The sequence below is a fragment of the Protopterus annectens genome, chromosome 3.part0 (assembly GCF_019279795.1).
Source record: "Protopterus annectens isolate FY-2018-M chromosome 3.part0, PAN1.0, whole genome shotgun sequence".
Taxonomy (NCBI): Eukaryota; Metazoa; Chordata; order Ceratodontiformes; family Protopteridae; genus Protopterus; species Protopterus annectens.
In genome coordinates, this window is record NC_056731.1 from 1,037,542,193 (window position 1) to 1,037,561,239 (window position 19,047).

Here is a 19,047-nt window from a genome sequence, read left to right on the forward strand (position 1 = left end):
GTTGTAATGAAAAATGCTTTTAAAAAAAGTAAAGAGATTCATTTGTTTTATATTTATTTATTTTTTCATGTGTTAAACATGATAATTTTAAACTTTGGAAATATTCACTATGTTTTTAAAATATTGTAATTAAGAAACCAGGTTTACATTAAGGTGTAATTGGCTAGTATTTAACCAATCATGTATATCACTGTGGTATTTAAAGTGTTAGAGGGAAAGTTTTTATATTCTAATGAAGTCTCTGGTGTGGAGGGATGAAAACGTTCAATTTTTTCAAATAAATGTGGACTCTTTTTGCTAATAATTCCATGTTTTTTTTTTTTTACATTTTGGTCTCTGAAAGGTTCCTGTAGCTAAAATTCTAAGTGCTACACATACCTTGGTCTCCACAGGTATTGGTCCCCCTCTGACCCCCCTCGGACCTCTGTGAGGATAACAGCGGTTGTAGTACTCTACTATTTCCCCTTACCTTCATGCAGACCATGAACATTTATATGGAATCTAAATACCGTTCTCCTCCTTACCCGAGGCCTATCATCATCATCAGCAGCATAGACTTGAGTCTGTAGCACAAATACATGAACAAGAGCAACAGCAGCCCCTAACATTCTTTCTTTCCTACTTTCTTTCTTTCTTGTGTAGCTTCTGTGTCTATATTCCAAAAGGGTTTGGAGTAAAATGCAAATGGCTACACAGAATGTACACAATTCCTGTATAGCTTGCTGAATAGCTCTGTCGTCTTGGCTTGGTTGATTAGAATATAATTCAGCTGTGCATAAATTTGTATGCCACAATATTTACCTGATTTGCACGGATATCTACTGAACAAAAATCGGGTGCTATCATGTGCATGTCATGCTGAGCTGCAAATATGGCATGAGCAAGCCATGTAGGGTTTATTGAATCCAGCCCATTATTTTTCATAGAAAACCAACATGGTATAGCCTTAGAAAAAACATAAAGAAGTACAATATCATAAAATAAGAAATAGTGGTGTTTTCAGTATATCCAACCAGACTATTAAAATGTTCAGTATAAAGTCTTTTTAGTTCTTCTGTAGGTAGTTGAGGTCTAATTCCTCGAGTGTCAGTTTCCAAAAGATAAAGATGTTATGGAAAACAATATCAATCATTGATTTCTATTGGAAATCATTGCCATTGGTTTATTTCTATCTTTGAACCACCACATTTTCCTTCATTTGGGAGATTTCTCTGTTATTCAAGATGGTACGATCATGGAGGTGATATAGATAAGTTTAGAGGTGGGGGTATTGCCACCTTGCACAAAACACTTAAAGTTAACTTTTTCTTATCATTATTTTCTGTATTTTGGGCATTAGTTTTCAGAATTTCAGATGCTTGGGGTTGTACAGTTCAGCAATTCATACTAAAACCATTATTGTTACTACTGGCATTTGCACAAAATTCTTCTCACAATATTTTATTAAAACTTGTTATTTCAAAAATGTACTTATATTTTATGATATTCAAGAATGGTTCACACAACAAAGAGATTCAAATTACTCTTGACTGTTGTGCATTTGTAGTATTCAGCATCTAAAGTAGTAATATGGTGAAATGAAAAACTAATGGTCTATTTTCAAAATAATAGGCTGAATACAGACCCAAAGAAAATACCTGGTTTTACCAGATAGCTTTAATTATAGAAATGAACCACAAGGCCAGATAATCCACCTTTAAAGGGTTTTATTACAAAGCACACATACAAAGCCACAGACTGTATTTTCTACACACTCTAACACCTCAGCTAAACAGCCCTCAAAGAGTAAAATTCCTAAAACAAACTTCACGATAAATAATAGTCCCAATAAAATTCACACCCAATAATTATATGAAATCGAATTAAAAATTTCCAGTTGCACTCAGTATTAAGTCCAATTGGAATTAAAGTGCCATATTTTAAAATAAAAATTGATTTCTTATATAAAAGTTATTTTTCACAACATTTTCATAGCAATTAATGTGAATTTCTTCCAACACAGCTCCCTGTAAACCCCTCCAATCACTATCATGACTTAAAATGTACTGCAATGGGGCTTTCAGATTTACCCTTCTTAAAATCTCTACTATGTTCTTGGAGTCTAAGCTTAAATGCTCTTTTACTTTTCCCTATGTAAAACAAGATGAAGGATATTTGAACACATAAACAATTCTTTCAGTGTCACAATTATAATTACAATAAGCACTGCATTTAATAACATTAATTTTTCCAAAATTTCTCATAATAAATTTGCAATTAGTACATTTCCCACAAGGAAAGGTCCCTACACCTTCCATATCATTTTCAGTATTACTTCTTGGAAGCGATACTCTACTATGTACCAGCATATCTTGGATATCCCTACCCCTTCTGTAGGAAATAGAGGGTAAATTGTATAGCATGGTAGAAAAATCAAAGGATCATAGGATCAAGCATAGCAAACATGATGAAGGCAAATAAAACCAACGTAAACTTTAATGACAAATATAGAACAAATACATTTAAAATGTATATTGTGGACATGCAGAGTATAGTGAACTAACTAATACTTTTAAGAAGCCCAGTACTTTTATCCCAGCTCTGCATCCAGTGGTTGAGATGTTTATGAAAGTCTGTGAGACAGAGGTGTTCAAACTTCATAGTGGCAGGACTCAGAAGGATTTTTATAACTTGAATCCACCAGAAAAAGAATCAGTGAAGGAACTGATGAAAAATGATGAAATAGTTATCAAGCCCCCCGACAAGGGAGGAGCCATCGTGATCCTAGACAAATTAGCTTATCACAACAAGATGCTAAGATATGCTTGAGAATGAGGAGACATGCAAAGTAATTCACAAATGAGAGGTTAATATGATCATAAAACAGACATACTGGTAAACGGAAAGTAAACAAACTAGTCAAGAACAAGTAGCGTACGGCACCAGGACCAAGCCGGTCAACACAAGGTTGTATCAAAAAAATCCAACTTGTTTGCTAAAAGCAAATGAACAGGTACTTCCTCGTTGTACTTTGTTGTAAACGCAATTTAATATAAAAACGTTTTCGCTTCCTACACGAGAGAAGCTTCTTCAGACAATGGAAACACGGAACATGACTCAATATAAACTATAGAAAGGAAATGATGTCATTTCCTTTCAAGCGTACATCTATTTTTAAAAAATACACATTATTTGTTTAAAAAATTATTACAATCACTAAAAAGTGAACAAAAATGCACGATCCCATAAAATGATGCAATTAACCAGTGGTACTGTTTGCGTGTAAATATTTGTACGCAAATCCATGAAAAGCATGTTTCAATATAAGCAAGTTTCAATTAAGAAGCGTGTTGAAACAATAACTTTATAGTAAAGTTTTTAAAAATACTAAGCTTTTTTTAATATATATATATAAACGCCTCTTACAAAAAGTGTGGAGGCTATTAAAAAACTATTAAAAAGCTTATTGTAAACTCTAGTCCACTCTTGTTGAATCTACAAAAAATAAACTTCCTTGTATTATTATGAATTTTACAAAAAGACACATTTTTGGAGACAGTGCCATTTGGATAATAATTCACCAGTCAAAAAATGTTTAAAACTAAATACTGTGTGCAACACAATATCCCTTCTTATTATACTAAAAGGAACTAACCAAAAAGAAGTGTATAGAGATAGAGAAAAGTGTTACCTCAAGTAACTTTTATATTTCAGCACAGCTAAGATGTTGCATGCTTCGTTTAATCCTGGATAAAAGAAGGCATTAAGGCGTAACTGCCATTCTAATTCTCTAATCTCAAGTAGAAGGGGTTGTGGACCACCTCTTATACCAACATTTACACAATCGATGCCAATATAAGAAAAACTGTGTCCCGTGTGTTTGGTAATATGTTTAGAGAGTGCGTTGTCGCCCTTTTTATTTCTAATTGCATAATTATGTTGGTAAAGACGGTCCCTTAATCTGCGGTCCGTCTTACCAACATAAAATGCAGGGCAACAGTTACAAGGCAAGGTACACCACAGATTTGGTGTTGCAAGTAATTTTATGATTAATGTTGTATTTGATACCATTAACAACGAATGAGTTACCTACTTTTAGAAATCTACACAAATTACACATACCACAAGTAAAAGTGCCATTTTGTCTAGAGAAACAATCTATAGATTCTTCCCTAGATTGTAGTAGTTCTTTCAAGTTGTTGCCCCTTTTAAAAACAAAGGAAGGTTGTAGGCCTAAGGTTTCAATCAACTGTGAGTTGTTCAAAATGAAGAACCAGTTTTTCTTAATAATTGAACAAATGGCATTAATGTGTCGATTATAAGTAATGACCAAACTGGACTTAAAGTCAGCCCTACTAGTTTCTTGTAAGGCACTTGGTTCATCAAACACAGCATCAACTTCAGGATTGTTGATCAATGGTGTGTAGCTTTCTGAACCCAACCTTTGTATGATAGCGGAATCCACATTCCGTTGTGATAGAAGGGGTTTGTAGAATCCGTTCTCCCTTTTAAAGGAGACTTCATCGATTAAACAATCAATGAACTCAATAGGGTACCCCCTATTAGAAAACATGGTCTTAAGGTTTACACACTCGGTATCAAAGGCTTCAATGGTGTTACACATACGTACCGCACGAACCAATTGGCCTTTCACGATTGACTTCCTCTGTTTCCATGGATGGTTACTGTCAAAATGAAGGAAGCTGTTACAGTAGGTTGTTTTCCTAAAGATACTAGACAAGTAACCATGATGAACCACATCTTTGACCAATTTGATATCCAGATAATCAATTTCTCTAATAGAAAATTGGTAGGTAAATTTTAAAAATGTGGAGGAGCTATTCATGTATTTGACCATGTTGCTAGCCTGCTGTTCATCACCATCAAAAAGGATGAATACATCATCCAAAAACCGAGTGTAAAATCTAATAGAGCTTTGAAAGGTGGTATTGTTCAAAAGACAAGTGTTCTCCCAGTGTGCAACCACTAAGTTTGCAACACTACCACCGCAAGGTGAACCCATTGCAATCCCTCTTTTTTGTAGATAATAACGTTTATCAAAGATAAAAAAGTTGGAAGACAGGACTATGTCCAACAGTTGAGTAACAACTGAAATCTCATCCCTAGAAGCTCCTAATTTTAAAAGCATTAATTCAACCCATTCAATAGCCTCCTGATGAGGAATAGATGTATATAAGTCAACTACATCTATTGTTAGAAAATTAAGGGTCACATCAAAAGGGATCTTATCCATGGATTGAAGAAAAGACCATGAGTCTTTACATATCTGAGGGATGAGCTTAAGGTACTTAGAAATGATATGGTCAACTACCCTAGCACAAGGGTGGGTGATAGAGTTCCTACCATCAATCAAAGCCCGCATTGGTGGATCAACTAAATTTTTATGAATTTTCGGGATCCCAAACATAATTGGGATCCTCGGAAAAGAGATGTTGATAAAATTAAAAGTATCGATGTCAATTAAACCATCGATAAACAGGTCTCTAAAATACCCTTTAATTCTATTATGTTGTCCAGACATCTCATTTAAAGAAGATGGCTCATATGCGGGCGAATCCAGGACTCTTAACATCCTAGAATTGTAGTCTTCTTTGTTAAAGATGACAAGCCCCCCACCCTTATCCGGTTTAATAACCCTAATGGGCATGTCCCGTAGGTTTTTCAAACCGTTTCTTTGTTCACGGGAGATGTTACTCTCATTGTCAAACCATTTAAGGTTTTCAAAAAGTTGCCTTAAATCTAGTTCACAGGCACATTCAAACATATTAAGGGAAGGATGCAATGGCGGATTAAAGACACTTTTCATTTTAAAGGTAGGTTTATCATTAATCAAATCCCCTTGAAATAAAACTTTCAGGTTCAATCCCCGAACAAAACATTTCAAGTCAGTGAGGACTTTAGTGAGGTTAACACTCTGATCAGGAACAAAAGATAAGCCAAATGCTAACAAGTCAATCAAGTCTCTGTTAATGTACGTGGTAGAAAAGTTGTAGACTTTAAAGTCCCCTTTTGTATTGTATAGGACTGTGGGTACCACCGTAGATGTTGCTGTACATCCGTCGTCAAAGACTATTTGGCTTTGTTCTTGTTGTTCTGCCTCTGGTAAAACTTCCGTCCTAAAAAAGGCTTCTGTTGCCCTCTGTAATTAGGACGATTACCTTGATTATTGTGGTTCTCTCGAATCCTATTACTTCTTCTCGGTTCCTGGACCACAGGGTTGTCATCCATAAAATCAGGGTCATAGGCAGTCACATCAGGGGAGTCATCATGTAACTCATCTCTGGCCAGAGATGCATCCTCTCTATTGTTCTCACTGGTATTATTAATACGTTGTCCAGGTTGTGGGTTATTCCTGTTCATAGATTTCTGCAAGTTAGGGTATGCATTTTGACTGGAATAGGCTTGCCTGTCCCTAATCAGTTTCTTATTTTTGTTGGATTTGAATTTTGCCAACAAAGCGTCAATACTTTGAAAGGTACGATTGTAGTCGTATTTATACCTGTCAAAGTTGGAATCACTTTTAATTTTATCATCTAAATCACTTGTCTCCACTAGTAAAGTATCAATTTGTCTTGAGTAATGTTGCACCATTAACTCAAGTAGCTCTAGTCCTTGTTTATCAAAAAGGCTAGATAAATCATTGATAAACATAGTGTCCTGAAACAGTCCTGTAGGGGCAAACGTGCTCCTCAGGCCCTTAGGGATAATTTTCTCTTTAGTGCATTGTCTAAAGTAGGAAACTAAAAAAAGCTTAGTATTTTTAAAAACTTTATTATAAAGTTAATGTTTCAACACGTTTCTTAATTGGAACTTGCCTATATTGAAACATGCTTTTCATGGATTTGCGTACAAATATTTACACGCAAACAGTACCACTGGTTAATTGCATTATTTTATGGGATCGTGCATTTTTGTTCACTTTTTAGTGATTGTAATAACTTTTTAAATAAATAATGTGTATTTTTTTTAAAAATAGATGTACGCTTGAAAGGAAATTACATCATTTCCTTTCTATAGTTTATATTGAGTCATGTTCCGTGTTTTCATTGTCTGAAGAAGCTTCTCTCATGTAGGAAGCGAAAACGTTTCACATTAAATTGCGTTTACAACAAAGTACAACGAGGAAGTACCTGTTCATTTGCTTTTAGCAAACAAGTTGGATTTTTTTGATACAACCTTGTGTTGACCGGCTTGGTCCTGGTGCCGTACGCTACTTGTTCTTGACTAGTTTGTCTACTTTCCGTTTACCAGTATGTCTGTTTCTGGCTCTACGAGCCCCAGGACACCGGTTCTTTTTAGCTCTAGTAGCGGTTCCACCAACGAAGAACCCAAGAGCATGGACTCTCTTATTCTTTTATTAACACAGCGCCTTGATGCTCTCAACAATCGATTAGACAGGATTGAAAACAACGGAACATCTGTTGCACAAAATCTAAATTTAAACCTGCCTGGGTTTAATGCCTCCAATACTTCTACAGGCATGAATGTGCCTTGCGGATCTTCAGCGTCTTTACTGCTTGGTCAACCCCAGCGAGCGACTAGCAGTTTCAACTCATCCACTCTTGCGGAACCTAGCAGTCCTAACAGGCCAGGGGGCCCTATGGGATTTGGAGAAAACCACAACAGTGAAAGGCAATTGCCGGCCAGAATATCTACACTCGAACGGCATTCTTTTGACAGGAATGCAGCGCCAGACCACAACAGCCTTCAGAATGGTGTCGGTGTCGATGGGCGCTCGGATACTAACCCCGGGCTTATTGGTGTGCCCTCTTTTACAACATGGGTAGGGAACCTTGATGCTTTTGTATTCGGTTCCCCAACCGTTTCGGGTCCACCGGCTTCGGGAAGAAACTCTACAGGTAATGCTAATGACAGTATCATTAACCATCTTAAGATGCTGGATGACAAAATGTTAAAAATAAGGAAACTTCAACTAGAAGTTTCCTACTTCAGACAATGCACTAAAGAGAAAATTATCCCTAAGGGCCTGAGGAGCACGTTTGCCCCTACAGGACTGTTTCAGGACACTATGTTTATCAATGATTTATCTAGCCTTTTTGATAAACAAGGACTAGAGCTACTTGAGTTAATGGTGCAACATTACTCAAGACAAATTGATACTTTACTAGTGGAGACAAGTGATTTAGATGATAAAATTAAAAGTGATTCCAACTTTGACAGGTATAAATATGACTACAATCGTACCTTTCAAAGTATTGACGCTTTGTTGGCAAAATTCAAATCCAACAAAAACAAGAAACTGATTAGGGATAGGCAAGCCTATTCCAGTCAAAATGCATACCCTAACTTGCAGAAATCTATGAACAGGAATAACCCACAACCTGGACAACGTATTAATAATACCAGTGAGAACAATAGAGAGGATGCATCTCTGGCCAGAGATGAGTTACATGATGACTCCCCTGATGTGACTGCCTATGATCCTGATTTTATGGATGACAACCCTGTGGGCCAGGAACCGAGAAGAAGTAATAGGATTCGAGAGAACCACAATAATCAAGGAAATCGTCCTAATTACAGAGGGCAACAGAAGCCTTTTTTAGGACGGAAGTTTTATCAGAGGCAGAACAACAAGAACAAAGCCAAATAGTCTTTGACGACGGATGTACAGCAACATCCACGGTGGCACCCACAGTTCTATACAATACAAAAGGGGACTTTAAAGTCTACAACTTTTCTACCACGTACATTAACAGAGACTTGATTGACTTGTTAGCATTTGGCTTATCCTTTGTTCCTGATCAAAGTGTTAACCTCACTAAAGTCCTCACTGATTTGAAATGTTTTGTTCGGGGATTGAACCTGAAAGTTTTATTTCAAGGGGATTTGATTAATGATAAACCTACCTTTAAAATGAAAAGTGTCTTTAATCCGCCATTGCATCCTTCCCTTAATATGTTTGAATGTGCCTGTGAACTAGATTTAAGGCAACTTTTTGAAAACCTTAAATGGTTTGACAATGAGAGTAACATCTCCCGTGAACAAAGAAACGGTTTGAAAAACCTACGGGACATGCCCATTAGGGTTATTAAACCGGATAAGGGTGGGGGGCTTGTCATCTTTAACAAAGAAGACTACAATTCTAGGATGTTAAGAGTCCTGGATTCGCCCGCATATGAGCCATCTTCTTTAAATGAGATGTCTGGACAACATAATAGAATTAAAGGGTATTTTAGAGACCTGTTTATCGATGGTTTAATTGACATCGATACTTTTAATTTTATCAACATCTCTTTTCCGAGGATCCCAATTATGTTTGGGATCCCGAAAATTCATAAAAATTTAGTTGATCCACCAATGCGGGCTTTGATTGATGGTAGGAACTCTATCACCCACCCTTGTGCTAGGGTAGTTGATCATATCATTTCTAAGTACCTTAAGCTCATCCCTCAGATATGTAAAGACTCATGGTCTTTTCTTCAATCCATGGATAAGATCCCTTTCGATGTGACCGTTAATTTTCTAACAATAGATGTAGTTGACTTATATACATCTATTCCTCATCAGGCTATTGAATGGGTTGAATTAATGCTTTTAAAATTAGGAGCTTCTAGGGATGAGATTTCAGTTGTTACTCAACTGTTGGACATAGTCCTGTCTTCCAACTTTTTTATCTTTGACAAACGTTATTATCTACAAAAAAGAGGGATTGCAATGGGTTCACCTTGCGGTGGTAGTGTTGCAAACTTAGTGGTTGCACACTGGGAGAACACTTGTCTTTTGAACAATACCACCTTTCAAAGCTCTATTAGATTTTACACTCGGTTTTTGGATGATGTATTCATCCTTTTTGATGGTGATGAACAGCAGGCTAGCAACATGGTCAAATACATGAATAGCTCCTCCACATTTTTAAAATTTACCTACCAATTTTCTATTAGAGAAATTGATTATCTGGATATCAAATTGGTTAAAGATGTGGTTCATCATGGTTACTTGTCCAGTATCTTTAGGAAAACAACCTACTGTAACAGCTTCCTTCATTTTGACAGTAACCATCCATGGAAACAGAGGAAGTCAATCGTGAAAGGCCAATTGGTACGTGCGATGCGTATGTGTAACACCATTGAAGCCTTTGATACCGAGTGTGTAAACCTTAAGACCATGTTTTCTAATAGGGGGTACCCTATTGAGTTCATTGATTGTTTAATCGATGAAGTCTCCTTTAAAAGGGAGAACGGATTCTACAAACCCCTTCTATCACAACGGAATGTGGATTCGCTATCATACAAAGGTTGGGTTCAGAAAGCTACACACCATTGATCAACAATCCTGAAGTTGATGCTGTGTTTGATGAACCAAGTGCCTTACAAGAAACTAGTAGGGCTGACTTTAAGTCCAGTTTGGTCATTACTTATAATCGACACATTAATGCCATTTGTTCAATTATTAAGAAAAACTGGTTCTTCATTTTGAACAACTCACAGTTGATTGAAACCTTAGGCCTACAACCTTCCTTTGTTTTTAAAAGGGGCAACAACTTGAAAGAACTACTACAATCTAGGGAAGAATCTATAGATTGTTTCTCTAGACAAAATGGCACTTTTACTTGTGGTATGTGTAATTTGTGTAGATTTCTAAAAGTAGGTAACTCATTCGTTGTTAATGGTATCAAATACAACATTAATCATAAAATTACTTGCAACACCAAATCTGTGGTGTACCTTGCGTCTTGTAATTGTTGCCCTGCATTTTATGTTGGTAAGACGGACCGCAGATTAAGGGACCGTCTTTACCAACATAATTATGCAATTAGAAATAAAAAGGGCGACAACGCACTCTCTAAACATATTACCAAACACACGGGACACAGTTTTTCTTATATTGGCATTGATTGTGTAAATGTTGGTATAAGAGGTGGTCCACAACCCCTTCTACTTGAGATTAGAGAATTAGAATGGCAGTTACGCCTTAATGCCTTCTTTTATCCAGGATTAAACGAAGCATGCAACATCTTAGCTGTGCTGAAATATAAAAGTTACTTGAGGTAACACTTTTCTCTCTCTCTATACACTTCTTTTTCGTTAGTTCCTTTTAGTATAATAAGAAGGGATATTGTGTTGCACACAGTATTTAGTTTTAAACATTTTTTGACTGGTGAATTATTATCCAAATGGCACTGTCTCCAAAAATGTGTCTTTTTGTAAAATACATAATAATACAAGGAAGTTTATATTTTGTAGATTTAACAAGAGTGGATTAGAGTTTACAATAAGTTTTTTAATAGTTTTTAATAGCCTCCACATTTTTTCTAAGAGGCGTTTATATATATAAAAAAAGCTTAGTATTTTTAAAAACTTTATTATAAAGTTAATGTTTCAACACGTTTCTTAATTGGAACTTGCCTATATTGAAACATGCTTTTCATGGATTTGCGTACAAATATTTACACGCAAACAGTACCACTGGTTAATTGCATTATTTTATGGGATCGTGCATTTTTGTTCACTTTTTAGTGATTGTAATAACTTTTTAAATAAATAATGTGTATTTTTTTTTTTTTTTTTTAAAAATAGATGTACGCTTGAAAGGAAATGACATCATTTCCTTTCTATAGTTTATATTGAGTCATGTTCCGTGTTTTCATTGTCTGAAGAAGCTTCTCTCGTGTAGGAAGCGAAAACGTTTCACATTAAATTGCGTTTACAACAAAGTACAACGAGGAAGTACCTGTTCATTTGCTTTTAGCAAACAAGTTGGATTTTTTTGATACAACCTTGTGTTGACCGGCTTGGTCCTGGTGCCGTACGCTACTTGTTCATGATCATAAAACAAGTGAAAGATAGTCTTTATGATTTACTGCTGACAGGTAATATTTCAGAGTAGTTATTTGAGTACCTGATGGTTTCAGATCCCCTGATCCCTACTATCAGTGGCTTACCAAAGGTCCGCCATTGCATCCAAGAGTATCTGGACAAGGATGGCTAACAGACCCTGCTTCCATTTTTGTGGAACATAAGTTGAAGATGGCAATTCCAAAGCAGAGATGGTGCTGAAAGATACCTCACATTTTCTTAGAATGCTATCTGTTTGTCTCAAGTCCTTGAACAAGACCACAAATTAAAAAATGGTGACGATGGATGTTAGTTGATTGGTTTCTATACATAAAAATTTAACTAGATAATTTTTAACATATGTATGATATGGTTGTGATATAATATGACCTATACTATTTAATATCAGTGTGAATCAACATTTATTAACAAAATATCATCTAGTCCAAGAAGGATTAATATAGTATAACCCATATATATTATAATGAATAGTTAGAAAGATGTACTTAGGTAGTAAGAATACAGTACTTATTTCTAATGGTATATCATTAATTTCATATACTTTATATACATATAATGTTTGATTGATTGAAGGAGAAGTATCGTACGTATTTATGTATATTTTTAATTTGTATTGAGATTATCTCATGACAGTAGTGAAAAGCTCTGAATGAATTGTACTATTAACAAGTGTTTTCTCTCTATATGAGCATAGCTTTAAGCGCTAATGGAAACTAGCGCTTTGTAATTGTTTAATTGTTTTTAACCGCCAAAAATGCAGCTAATTAGGATGTATATATGACTATATAAGATGAGTCTATATTTTTTAAAATTTATAACCTGATGAAGCGCACTTGTTAGGTGCGTGAAAGCGCTTGTTTTATTCAAAAATAATAAATATATTTGCTACTATCGTGGAGGCTTTTGTGATTTGCTGAATAAAATGACGATGGATGTTAGGAATCTTTTTAAAATGATCCCTAATGATTTTGGGATCAAAGCAGTCAGACAATTTTAGGACATGGATGGATTTTTGATAACACTACCATCTCTACAATTTGTTCCCTATTAGAAATTATTTTGGAGAATAATGTCTTTACTGTTGGTGACAAATACTATCTCCAGAAGTGAGGAGTTGCAATAGGTACACCTTGTGCTAACAGTTATTCTAACATAGTTATGGCTCAATGGTAAACTCTCTACATGTTTAACACAATGAACCAATGGCTCAAATATATTCCTTATCACAAAAGATTTGTGGATGACATATTTTTTTCTGTGGACAGGTGATACCAAGCAAATTATGGAACTCATAGGCTTCCTGAGCAACACCACATCTTTTTTGCAATTTGAAGTTGACTGTTCAAACAGTAAAGTGAGTTCCTTGGATGTTACACTCCAAATAGTCATTAATGGTAGTATTAATGCATATATGCATAAGAAGGACTGCTGGAGGAATCACTTGTTACACAGATCCGGTATGCATCCACGGCATAGTCATCCACATGTAATTAAGGGACAACTCCTGAGAATCTCTAGACTTTGCACCAATGAACAATATTATGATAAGGAGTTAGAATGACAGAGAATAGAGTTTAAACAAAGAGGTTTTAAAGATGAAGAGATGCAGAATAAAATTTCGAAGAATAGGTTGCTTTCCCCTACTAAGAGATTACTCTATCTTACGAACTATCCTACAGTAGTGACATAAAACAGGTGTGCCAAAGTTTAAGGAATAACTGGAAGATTCTTATGGTGGATGAAAATGTAAAGCATATTGCTGGTGAAGAACCCCGTTTCTGCTATAAAATAGGAAGAACCTGAAATGGTTACTCTGTCAGAATGAACTTGGAAATAGAATCACTACAACTGCCACACAAGATGTAAAGCCTGTGCATATACTGACTCTAGAAATTATTTTTCATACCTGACCACTAGGAGAAAATGTAGGTTGAACATGCAGACAGATTGTAACACCAAAAATGTTATTTATGTTGCACAGTGTAAATCATGCACAGGGTTTTATGTTGGAAAAACAATAGATATCTTAAAGATAGGATTTTACATCACTTGAGTTATATACGACTTCACAATAAAAAAGAATGCTTTAAGTCAGCACATCTCTGGTTAACGTTGTCATAAATTTTGTTTTTTGGTACTGGAAATTGTAAATGAGAGCCAAAGAGGAGGGGACTTAGTAAATAGAACTGAAACCATTGAATTAAAATGTTTCACAGATTTACAAGCTGATGAAGCACAGAGTTAAATGGGGTGGCTCTCTTAAAACCTATATTGAAAGGCAGAGACTTAGGAGACAGACTCTAATATGATTGGTCCTTCGAGTAATAAGGAACTATTTGATTCATTTAAATACAAGTGGTCAGTCTCCCAGATCATGCACGTAGTCCAACTGGCTATAAAACGTAATAAAAAACACTAGTTGTACCAAATAAGACAGGATGTATAGCTCCAAAACAAACGACCCCCGTTGTGGTAAAAGATTTATTCAGCTGCTGAATAAATTTTTTTTTGCTCTCACAGATATTTTATTTGAACTTCCTATTCCTCACAAACAACAGACTTCTTATGTTGCTATTATCTTTTGCACGCTGTCCTTTGCCTCGGTGGTTTTGCTGTTCAACTTTGGACTAGATAAATACAAGTGATGTTTATAGTAGATCTGATTAAGGCTTTTGCTGAAAGTGCTTATCTCTGAGAGCCATGATATAGATTTTAAACTTAATTGTTTTATATTTGTCATTAAAGTTTACTTTGGCTTTATCTGCCTTCATATGTTTGCTATGGTTGATCCTATGATTCTTTGCTTTTAGTTTGTTTTGATCAAGCCACATTTAGCAGTTTCTGTTTTGTTTTTTTACTTTATCTTTATGTTAGAAAAATCCTTAATCTTCATCAAAAAGCCTTGATAAAATTTGATCAAACTCACAAACTGTTCACTAAAAGTGCCATATGTTATAACAAAATAAACTTTTTACAAACCACTAATAGCTTTAATTATAGTCTGCAAAAGTAAGCTGTTAAACCTCTTCCTATCACACTTTAAAATTTCTCATGCCCTCTGTCATTAACTGTTCAATTACAATAGTCAGGATGCAGTCACATCATTACAGTCATGTAGGAGGTTAGATTTACTGTAGAAGCAATGCAAATCCTACCTTCAAATAAAAATAAATAAACAAATAAATACAATTAGACAAAATGTTTAATATATCTTGTGTCTACATATATATATATATATATATATATATATATATATATATATATATATATATATAATATTAAAACAGCTTCAAAATTTATATATAAGCAACTACCAACATATATGGCATGGAAATAGAAATGAATACAATATATTCTTCAGAGCTAACTTCTTTATTATTTTCCAGGTATGTCTTCCAGTGGATATATGTAGTAGTTCCTGGGTTTGAGTCCGTATAAAGCAGAACATGTTTGTAATTTAATGTACAGTTTTTGTTTAATTTAATAAAATTGTGAAATATGGCACTGCTGTGCTCTGTTAAGCTTTGCTCAACCATGCTACGCACTGCATAAACCTGCTAATGGCTACCAGTATTTGCGTGGTGCTAAACTTCTCTAAACCATGGTTGTGCGAGTCTTCACGCTGCTCAGTTTTGCTTAGCTGGTCTGTGTGCTGGTAATTGACGTGGCACTTTTTTGAATGTTGCTCAATGACATGTTAGGGGAGGAAAACAGTCTATATTAATCGCAATAGGCAGGAATTCTGCACCATTCATTGGAGTTCAATCGACTGTTGATATGACAAGCAATGCTGGTGAAGGTACATGCTTTTGGGTGTAGAAGTGAGTTATTCAGGATTCCCGGGTCATGGTTGCGCTCCTGGTAAAAAAAAAAAAAAAAAAACATAAACCTAGGCTGCTGCAGGGAAGTTTCCAGGGCTTAGAGTGTAAGGCGGAGGTCTGGGACAATTTGGCCAGTTGAGTAATGTTATCACCATTATGATGACCTGAAGAGGAGAAACAGTGGAACCTTGGGCACCTGGGTCCAAGAAGCTAGAGCAGGGAATGCCCGACAAATATGTAAGTAATTTTTCCTCTATTTTACCAATATGCAAGCTGAATGACTGCAAAACTGGTATGCATAATGGTGTGCTTCTCTCCCAACAATTGCAACTGAGAAGGCATGCAATGTTGAGTCCCATGCTGGGTGCCTGGCCAGGTTGCACCCTGAGTGTAATAAGTATGGATGTATTATACAAACTATAGGGCAATAAGCAAGAAAGAGTAAAGCATTTACTGTAATAAAGTATACACAAGAAAAACTGTAGTGCAATAAATGGGTAATTAGAGCTGTAGTGCAATAAATGAACAATAACAACAGTAGTGCAATAAACAATAAACAATACCAATAACAGTAAGTAAAATGGTGTACAGCAGGGTTGTGTTGTCATAACCTTTGCAGTACAGTTGTATGCATTGATTGTCTATGTTAAGGATTCTGCAGTCAAGTGTAACACTATAATAGCTGTAGAATGCAAAACTAATGGCCTGCAAACTGTATTGCTTAACTCATAGTACTGTCCAAGGCTGTCTCAGGAACAGTGTTGGTCACATATCTCTCTGTTCCTCCTACTTCAGGTAATAAAGCTATATGGGTGAGGTAGCCTCCTCCATGGGCAGATATTGCCTCTGGACTTCACAGATATGTCAAAGCAATACCAATAAAACATGTTCACCAGCATTGTTAATTCTAAAATAAAGCTGTATTAATATATGCATTATGGTTGTATTCCATGCATGTGTGTTTTGTAGTCACTGCAGTCAAATATAACACTGTAATAGTTGTAGAATGCAAGAAGAATTTCTTGTAACTTGTATTGCTCAGTTCATAGTATGGTTCTAGGTTATCTCTAGGCCAGTAGCAGTCAATCACTAGTCAGCAGTGGTTCAGTAGTAGTGCCTTATGCACAGTACGTTTTTCCACACATAGTCTCGGGTTAAAATCCTGTGGTGTGTAGCACTAAATTTCCAACATCAGTCACATAATGCTCACATTTTCTCTCTCACTGGGAACAAAAGGTATATGGGTGAGTTAGCCCATATTATGAGCAGATATTGTGTTTAGAATTCACAGAATTTTAAAATCAGTAGCAAGAAAGTGTTCACTAGCATTGTTGATTCATAAATAAATCTGTTTATTTGCAGTATGGCTGCATTCCTTACATGTCTGTACTAAGTTGTTGCACTCAATTATTACATTATTTGCAGATGTCCCCTGCAGTCACAGCTATTGTGTTCTATCACCATGCCTCCCAACTAAGCCATGACGGCTGTCTAGTTTATGTACTGTACACAAACGTGCCTCTCAAGTGTCATGATTTCTTGTAATGTAATTAAAACTGCCTAATCTGTCTGTCACAGGATTACCAGAGAAAGACTACCTGGAATGCAATGTATTATAAAATCCGCTTACAGAACATCTTGGTAGTTATATAAGTCCCCAGTATGTGAATCTGTTCACTATAGTTGTGTACCTGCATTTGTCATTGATAGGCCCATACTGAACCATTCTAACAGCTTGATAAGTTTGTACGTGCTACATCAGCTATAGGAGAATTGTAGTCACTGTACCAAACTTGACACGCACACCTGTACAGTATTTATTATTAGTGTTTTCAGGGACATAATCTGCAATGCCACTAATATAATGTTTTTTTCCCTCTCTCCCTACTTCTAATTTTCATTTATTTATTACTGTTATTTATTATTATGATTTAATATTAACATATTTGTTTAACTATATTTTATGTGATGCTGTGTATTATTGTGATTCACTATTAACATACTTTACTATGTTAAACTAACTATTTTGTTGCCCTTATGGCTTACTTCTTACTGGCATGCTGTTACCATACTGACTGTTATGTTATGTACTGTTGTGTTATGCATACTATACAGTAATATGTATTTGTATGAATTAATATGATGCTTAAATGGTGCAATAGAAAACCAATAAACAAAAAAGCACCACCACGAACCAAGTTGGATAACCTCGCTCCGTTTAATAGACGAGTGACACACATGTGTGTCACTCGTCTATTAAACGGAGCGAGGTTATCCAACTTGGTTCGTGGTGGTGCTTTTTTGTTAATTAATATGATGTTCCATTCTGCTAATACTAACAATGGTTTAGTTATTACTAACCTTAACCTGTTGCTATACTTCTGTCATCATAGCACATCAAGGTAGGCTGCTTCTGGCTGATTCCCCTATCTTGCCTCAACCGGCTGTGCACTCGGTCCCAGCATGTTTGTGACCCAGACTGGTGGTGCCCCCTTTATTGCCTCTACACTACCTATGGCGTTGGGTGGTACCACCCCATGGGATGAGGCCCGCCCCTCCTATGGGTGCAATGGTGGAGGGGATGTTACCCTGGATGAGCTGCCAGTTTTGGTTGTGCAGGATAGACTATTGTGGGTTTGACCACTGCCTGTGCCAGATTGAGGGCATGCTGGCTGACATGATGGGGCAGCTTTGCCCTGTTGCCCAAACTCCAGCACTGCTACCCTCTGGGCAGTGAAGGAACAGTGCCTATAGTCCCTTGGGTGGGGATGTGAGTCATGCTGCTGCCACCTGGAGGCACATGGGACTTGGATTCCACAACACCCTCCCTCTCCAAGGTGTTTATCCCATTCATGTGTCACACACTGCCCTGTCTGCTGTGTTGTCTGTCTTGTCTGTCTGCAAATGCATTCTCACCTACCCAACTTCCCACCCCCACACATACTTCTTTACCTTCCCCAACATTCCATTTACACCTTAAACAAAATGGCTACCTGTCCCAAAAAAATATATTGCCTCATACTTAGCTTTCCATTTCACCCACGGGTCTACTGGACACAGGTAATTTGGTCCAATTAGCTTGATAATGCAGATATGTTGTCCTCACCCCTCTCGCTGTGGGTGAGAGTTCAAATTCATGTACATATTCTGTCAAAGTGCACAGTTGTTTCTGTACAAGAAATGGAAGGCTATGGTTCTTCCTACACCCTTCCTGCACATCCCTGCATGCCTTTCACTATGTTTATCCCACTGCTTGCACCCCATTTTAACACTTTCCTATCTCCCCATTTTTCTTCTCTTTATATTTTTTTAGTAAAATGTTGTGCGGTGCGCCACATTGCGCAGATTTGCTAAGCTTAGCTAAATACAGCTATATTGATTATATGTGTCCTTAGAATTCTATGACACAT